The 8601-nt window shown below is 27.8% G+C and overlaps 1 long non-coding RNA gene and 1 pseudogene across 1 annotated transcript; both read right to left on the bottom strand.

The window, feature by feature from the left end:
* Nucleotides 1-1209: 1209 nt before the first annotated feature.
* Nucleotides 1210-5524, bottom strand: LOC101503287 (aspartic proteinase 36-like; annotated as a pseudogene).
* An 86-nt stretch (nt 5525-5610) lies between these two features.
* On the bottom strand, nt 5611-6623 carry LOC113784934 (uncharacterized). The gene is made up of 3 exons (XR_003471085.2): nt 6024-6623; nt 5897-5946; nt 5611-5819 (listed from the first exon to the last, which is right to left on the bottom strand). It is a non-coding gene; the product is annotated as an uncharacterized lncRNA (long non-coding RNA).
* Nucleotides 6624-8601: the final 1978 nt, after the last annotated feature.

The raw sequence follows: 8601 nt of genomic DNA, 5'->3' as shown, positions 1-8601 counted from the left end.
TATATATATATTTGTTATAATAAATTGAAATTTTTATGTTTTAAAAGATAAATAATCTAATTGTAAAATCAAAATCAAAAGGTAGATATTATATTTATTTATTATTCATTTAAATATTTAATTATTAACATTGTTGGTGGTGGGTGACCCCGAAGCTACTTCACCGATCACCAAAAATTTCACTGGAGTTCCACCATCGACCACCGTGATTCGTCGGTGCTCTGTCGTGGTGGCTGCCATTAACCACTCTTCTATTATTTTATTAAAAATAAATAAATTATAGTAATTATATTATTATATTTATTTTTAAAATATATTAAAAAACATTTTTCTTTTGAAAAACAGTTTCTTTATAAATAAAAAACTACTTTTTTTCTTAAAAACAGACTTTTTAAAAAAATAATAAAGAAAATTATTTTCAAAATATCTAAAGAAATATTTTAAATTAATATAAAAAAGCATAATTTTGCTTTAAAAATACAGTTTTTTAATATTATAAGTTAGATCAGTTTTAAAAATTACTAATTTTGTCATTTTTAAATTAATAAGAAACTGATTTTTTTTTTAAATTAATATCAAAAACAGTATTTCAAAATAAAAAGAAACACACTGACATCAAGAAAATATAATTCTTTATAATAATAAATAATAATATTTTTAGAAATAATAACAAATATCATCATTTCTTATAAAAACAAATAAACTACAATTAGTTTGTTAAAATGTTAAAAAAAAAAGTAATAAAATGAATTGGATGGATATTCATTTACTGAAAATACTAAAATTGATTGATTAGATGGTTTTTGTTTTAAATGGATGGATTGAACTGAATTTCTTTTTCAATTCTTTTAATGGATTGTTTTGATCCATTCACGTCTAAATCTATCTATTTTAGTTCGATTTATTTTCGATTTTTATAAATGGCTGTTATGGTTCTATATATTTTTGCTAATTTTCTAATTGAAGTAAACAATGTGTGTTTTCTTTTCTCCGATTTTAGAATAAAATGATCAAAATATTTGTTAAAGATACAAAAATATAAGTTTTACATTAAAATAAATAAATTTTGAAATTTCAAAAATTAAATAGACAATTTTTAATATTCTTTTCAATATAATATTTTATCTTTAAATATTTAATAAGTGATCATTGAACATTCATTATCGTTTCACTAGTAAAAAATAACAATATATTTGACAACTCCGACCATTGATATAGTAATCACAAGAGTGGGTCATATAGCATAACAAATAAAATTAATCTGGAACATTACAATAAATTATGTGGTTGGATTCATTCAATGAGAGATTGCTGACAACGTTGATTTCAACTCTCTTTACATATCCACTCATCCAAGTCATTTATTTCATTAGCCTCCCAAACTTTTCAAATGAAAGTGTACAAACATTCCTAAATTATTTATTTCTAGTACAAGTTATATCATATCTTTCCTTCATGAAGAATATAATATCTACATAAGAAAAGCTACAAAGGTTACATGTAATAATGTGCAGAGAATCCTTATCTCTAAGCTGCTGGCACCCGATCGTTTTGCTCTTGGATTTATTTTTTTATCCTTCCCCAGGGTCATAGAGACGTTGACAGGCATAGAACCTAAAAAGAGTTTTCAATTGTAAGACATATTGAAGAAATGTATATTTCTTGCAAAAAATAACAATACAAATGGTGAACTTACAATCATAGTCGGTCCATCCTATGCGTTGATTATCCAAGTCATAAACAACTATCTTATCTTTTAAGACAAGATCTGTGTAAGATAAAATCATACTTGTTAATTTACTATTACCATACTTCCATCATGTAAAAGACAATTTATGATCAACTTACTTGAGCATATAATTTATTATTAATATACTTGAACATATATAGTATATTGGCATCTTTTTGGAAATTAGATTGTTGTAACAAATGGAGATCAGACATAAATTTAAATATATATTGAAATCAAATTGAATGATGATAATTAGAATCTAATCATTATCATCATATGTTTTCCATTATCAACAGAAACATAAGATATCTTTAGAATATTTTACCATTTATAAAAGTTTCCATTTAATAATGAAATGAGAGAATTCTATATATTTTTTCCCAATTCTTTGCAGCATTCATAGTTTGTTTAAATTTGCCCACCATCTTACCTCCTAATATTGAAGGTCCACCCTGTGTTTTTTGAAAACCAATGCACCACGTTGAAGCAAACTGGTAAAGCGTATTTTCACATCAGTGACAAACAATTCCAGAGAATAGTTTACTTATATGCAAGAATATAACCAGAGCATAACATAAATACTTTAACGCATACCAAGAAATCATTGTGCACAAGGTACTGTGCTGGTTTTAGAACCATGGGCGCTCCACCAGCAAAGTTAAAGGTGATCGAAGGAAAAATATCTATACTGTAAAAAACACAATGTTTAATGAGATATTTAGAAAGCCTAATAGAGCAAACACTTTTTTCATATGAAGTATATAAAGATCTTCATAACAAATACTATATTTGTGATTACCTGGTTGAAACCAGATAGCAAGGACTTCCTTGTAAAATAGCGGGACTGCCAAGTTGTGATACAACAGTAGTTATCTACACATTCATTTGCAAACTAAACATCAATATATGTTATGATCAAAATCATTCATAAAATGAGAGAAATAAGCAAACCCCCTTTTTAGAATTAATAAAAATTACATAAAAAAAGATTAAACCTCAATACGGTATTTAATTCCTAAAATATTGAAGACATACAAGTCTCCATTAAATCATATCAACAGTTTAAACTAAAAAGAATTATCAACTAGATCAATGAATGGTTCAAAATCTATCTATATTCAACATATAATATTTAATATCGGCCAATTAGACAGGAATGTGAGAACCCATATTAACTCAATGGAAAATTTTCAAGTGATTTTAGGAAATAGACAAAACATGAGACAAGCAAACCAAAGAGTAAGAGCATATCCACATTATTTTCTCGCTGTGCTGATTCTTCGTCATAGAATAGGCAAAAGAGAAAAATATGTCCAACAAAGTTGAATATTGCAATGTTTTGAGCGGGGTACAAGAAATCTTACGGCATTAACAAGAGGATCATAAGCTTCTTGAGCAAGATATGCCAATGTTGTACCGCTGTCAACTACAATTCCTTTGTCGTGTGGTGTTACAAATACGGCTGGATTAATTGAAAGGAGATTCCCATTGACAGAAATGCTTTGGAGACTCAAGACATAATGAAACCTGAAATTTAATTAAAAAGGAAAATACTAGTCAATTATACTGCAAAATATCACCTTAAGAGTGAGAAAATACAAGAAAAAAAACAACACTAGAAGCATTTTAAACTAATTTTTAGAAATATCACCTTTTACATTCAATTATATAAAAATATTTTAAAATGCTTATCCACTGCTAGGTTGATTCAAACATAACAAGGGTGTACCATGTGAAGAAACTTTGTGGATGAAAAATAATAACTAAACTGAGGGGGAAAGAAATGAACTTCAAATTGGAGAAAGAAAAAGGGAAAAGCAACATACTGCGATGGGACCATTGGACTATAAACAGTATTGGGCTCCAAAATTTCACCAATAACTAGAATTCCTCCTCCATTGCCATCTCCTTTCAAACAGTGAGAGAAAACTTTGGGTGTTTTTCCTTGTGATGACAATTGTGATACAACTGATACATCATTAGGGCCAAACCCAAAGATTCCATCAAACGCTCTTGCCGTCTTGGTCAAACCTCCAGATACATTGGTGCTACACCTATTTCCAAAACAACCATCCAATAAATTTTACCAAAATCCATATTAAGCATTAGTATTAATAAAAACATGGGAATGAAAGAAAAAACTGAGAGAAGATAAGTAAATCCCACCATTTACTAATTCTCCATTTTATTAAAAAAAAAATGAACTTATTGACAAAACCTGCATTACCAATTTAATCCTAATGCAAAATATTTGTTTAGTAGAAACTCACATAGTTGATATAGAACATATAATGTTAGAGATATATTTGGAATAACATTTCAATTCTGTAACATTAAATAAACTCTTTGGTATTTCTGTGTTTTTTCAATTTTTTTATTTCTTTTTATATTAAGGATTAAATAGAGTATTTTTTGTGCTATGTAATGCTTTCAATCTTCAGAAGAAAATAATTATGTTCAAAGTTGTACATTTTCCATAGCAGTATTAAGTTTTTCTATATTCTTAGCACAACTGCTAAAAGCTCAAAACAATACCAGATTCTGTCTTTATAATATTAATATGGCATTGGAAATTGAAAAATTAAATATTAAATCACAGATTAGCTAGTAGCTGTTCTGTTTTTCTCCTCAATTTGTCATTAGCAAAGAATTGAATAATGCTAAGTCTTCCCTACCATAAAACATAACACTATCACATTGAACTTGTAAATCATTATATTGTTTATGCAGCCTACCTTGAATATTATTTTGGGTTTATTTCTTGTTACTGACTCGAGTAGCATGTTTACTTATCATAGTAATGGCTAATAATATAACTAAATCAGCACAGGCTATTACTCAATCAAGCATTTAGCCATGCGCTCCAAATCTACCACATTCTGGCTGTTGGCTAGAACTATAAGTAAGACCAAAATCAAACCTTCTGCACTGCAGGATCACACCTGTCAGGAACCAATTTAATCCTACTCTCCTCTCCTAATGTTCTCTCTAATTTTAAGTCCTATAAATCGTGTCCAACAGTTCCCTCTACACGGATTGGCTCCCTTGACCCACCTATCCAAGTTTAATTTCTACATGTTATGAATCCCACAAAGCATACAAACACATATTTATAATTGTCCACAATGAATAAGAATAGGAGTTTCTTACCCAAAAAAAACAGTGGCTGAAGAGCTAACACTAGTCGGAGAAGAATGCCCGATTATCGTGTCAAAATACATGTTATCAGATAAATAAAAACCGGAGGCAACACTATTATCTTGATATTAAAGACGTATCTACACTGATTATGCTTATCCTTATGAGAGCAGCAACTAGTCACACCTAGAGCCGTGGGAGAGCATATCGGGTCTGAGCAATGTACTAGTGCGGCCGTGGATGAACTAGTTGTGTCAAAAAAATTGAGTTCAATCTGTTCACAATACAACGCAACAAGCAACAAATGTTAAGCTCCAAATCTAAACCCTGGTTCCCAAGGCAAAAAAATAAACATTACACTACAAGTAAGTATGTGTATAGTAAAAAAGCAATGATGGAAATAGAAAAACCAGACCCCAAGTCCACTGGAATGAGGGCAACCAGTACAAGGATTACAGTTAACCCATAGAGCTTCACTTCCGGTGTCAATCTGAACTGTAAACTCCCTTGGTGGAGATCCAAGCTTTAGTTTTGTGGTATAGAGACTGAAGAAACAAACCAACAATAGTATTAATTAAATCTCACTGTGTCGTATCTGATAAAAATAAAATGAAATTCAATTCTGTACAATATAAGAAATGCATGACAGAGCATACCAGAAAATGAAAAGAACAAGGAAATAAGAAATAAATGAAGGAGTATACGAGAAAGAAGATTAGCCTTACCCAAAGGAGTATGTTCTATTTATACACTACCTAGCCACATGAATGAAGCAAAGAAAATAAACGAAAATATAAAGAATAAGTGGATCACCTTTAGCTTTGCAAATCAGCATATCACTAACTTGTTGCTGTTCTTCTTCTTTGTATTAAAGACAAACACCTTCAATGGTGTGTCACCTTTGCAGGTCAGCATGGCATCAACTATTGCCATCTTTGAAACAAATTAACTACAAAGAGAGTGTGATACATTTGTTAAAGCAATTGAAGATTCTGATCAAATTAGCAATGAAGGACAAAGCCTGACCTTTGCAAGTCAGCATTGCATAACCATTGCCATTCTTTGTAACAAATTAACTGCAAAGAGAGTATGATACATTTGTTGAAGCAATTGAAGATTCTGATCAAATTAGCAATGAAGGACAAAGCCTCACCTTTGCAAATCAGCATTGCATTAAGCCATCAACTATTGCCGTAAAAAAATAACTACAAAGAGAGTGTGATACATTTGTTAGAGCAATTGAAGATTCTGATAAAATTAGCAATTAAGGACAAAGCCTCACCTTTGCAATTGCATTTACATATCAGCCAATTGCATTTACATATCAGCCAATTAATAAAAATGGAAACCACTACAAAAGCAATTTGTGAAAGTAGATCTTTGAAATGAGCACGTGGAAGAAATGTATCAAAACACAAAAACCGATTCAATCCCCAATTAAGGACAAAGCCTCACCTTTGCATTTGCATTTACATTTACATATCAGCCAATTAATAAAAATGGAAACCACTACAAAAGCAATTTGTGAAAGTAGATCTTCGAAATGAGCACGTGGAAGGTATGTATCAAAACATTCATTCCCCAATCTCAGAGTGAAGAGGCGAGAGTGTTGGTGAACGGCGAGAGTGAAGCGTGAGGCGGCGAGAACCACTTTAACTTCAAATAATCTAATAAATATTAAATTTGCTCTCAATTTTCACGAGAACCACTTTAACTTAGTGGTACAATGAACTTATTAAGATCACAAATCTTATCCCTTTTGACAGCATTTGAAAATGTTAAAAGAAGTTTATTTGTTCATAATTTGTAAATAATAAATGTTGGATAATATATTAGAATTTAAAATTAGAATTTTATCATATTTAATATAATTAGGATAGAATAAAATATTGAATAATATAAATTAGAATTTCTTAGTTATATTTAGTTTTATTAATTAAGATAAAATCGTTGAATAGTCAAAATTAAAATTTATAAATTACAATGGATTTAATTAATTAAAATTAAACCGTCAAATCGACAAAATTTAAATTATCAATCTAGTTGAATTTTCATTTAGTTGAATTTAAATTATCAACCAATTTAACCCTAAATAATTAAATTTGTATAACTTATAAATTTAATTATCGATAATTTAACAATTTAATCTTAACCAATTAGACTTAACATAATTTAAAAAATCTAATTTCGACAATTTACCCTAGTTTCAAAATTTTAAATTTTTAGATGTAGTTTTAATTTCTGCTTTTTTTTTTTAATGTTTTACGGTGTGACATAACTATTTAGATTTTCTATATTTTTTTAAATATCTATACTTTAATTTTATTAAAATTATTTTAAAAATACGAAACATAATTTAAATAAAAAATTCATTATTTTAAAAAACATAAATCAAAACTCTATATCTAGTTAAAAGATTTAATCTCTACAAAAGATAATATATCTCTAAATATATTGTTATTCAACAAAACATGCCTTTTATTTTTTATTATCTTTCTTCTTTATATTGCGATTTGTTTACTTGTTCTTTAATAGGTGGTAAAGATATACAATGAACGTAAAGAAAAATACAAAAGAAATAATAAAAAATAAGTCTCATGTTTTTTAAAAATAAAAACAATGAACAATTATAAAACATTTTACATTGTGTGCTAGCAATTAAAAGTAATTTAAAAATAAACTAAACATATATAGAATGAAATTTCTAATAAAAATCAGTTTCATCGCTCACACGTGTTTTGCAAGGACAATTGTAAGTTAAGTCATAGCATTCATTGTACATAATTACTACTTATAGAGAGAAAAACACCACCACACAGTATTTAAGAAATAAAACTACTATCAGTAGTAATAAAAACACATCAGTAAAAATAGTCTTTCAAAACGGTAGAAATAATTAAATAATAGAACAAATTTTTGGATTTCTCCACTCATCTTTGAAATGAAAAATCATGTATATGAAGAAGATAAATAAGCAAACAAAAATACTATAAATTAAATAAATAAATAAACACACTTTAAAGAAACAATGTCTAAAATATAGTGCACATGTGATCCTCTTTTACTTTTTTTTAAAAAATTTATATATTTATAAATACTCTAACCCTAGAAAAATATTAAGTGAAAAAATTATCAGCAATCTTCTATAACAATTAAAAAAAACAAAATATATATATATATATATATATATATATATATATCTTGGAATTGATATAGAACATAACCAAATAAAACAACTATAATCTAATATTTTTATCCATCAAAGTTATCTCCACTTAGAAGAGAAATGTATTGTTATTAATCTCTCTTATAAATCACAGATGAATCATTCTAACCAAAATGTTCCAATTTTCGTTCAAAATACTACCATAAAAATATCATAAATTTGTTGGTATTATGTGATCAAAAAAATATGGAGTTGCTAATACAAACAAAGCTGCAAAATTAAGATTTAGGTTTGATATGACACGCTGCGACTCTATTTATATATAACAAATTTATTGAAATTGAGTAATTGAGTTATTAAATTATTGGGTTATCGTTTTTCTCTCCAATATGTAGTAACATGACTGTTTAATTGATTCAATGTACTATTATTTGATTGATTTCTTTAGTAACATTTTTTTTTTACCAGTGTGAATTGATTGCAAACAATTTTATAAAAAATTTATCCTTCAATATATTTTATGTTATAATATATGAATTGTTAATTGACTCCAATAGGTTACAAT

The sequence above is a fragment of the Cicer arietinum genome, chromosome 4 (genome assembly GCF_000331145.2).
Source record: "Cicer arietinum cultivar CDC Frontier isolate Library 1 chromosome 4, Cicar.CDCFrontier_v2.0, whole genome shotgun sequence".
In the NCBI taxonomy this organism is placed as follows: Eukaryota; Viridiplantae; Streptophyta; class Magnoliopsida; order Fabales; family Fabaceae; genus Cicer; species Cicer arietinum.
This window is presented reverse-complemented; position numbering and strand designations above follow the sequence as displayed.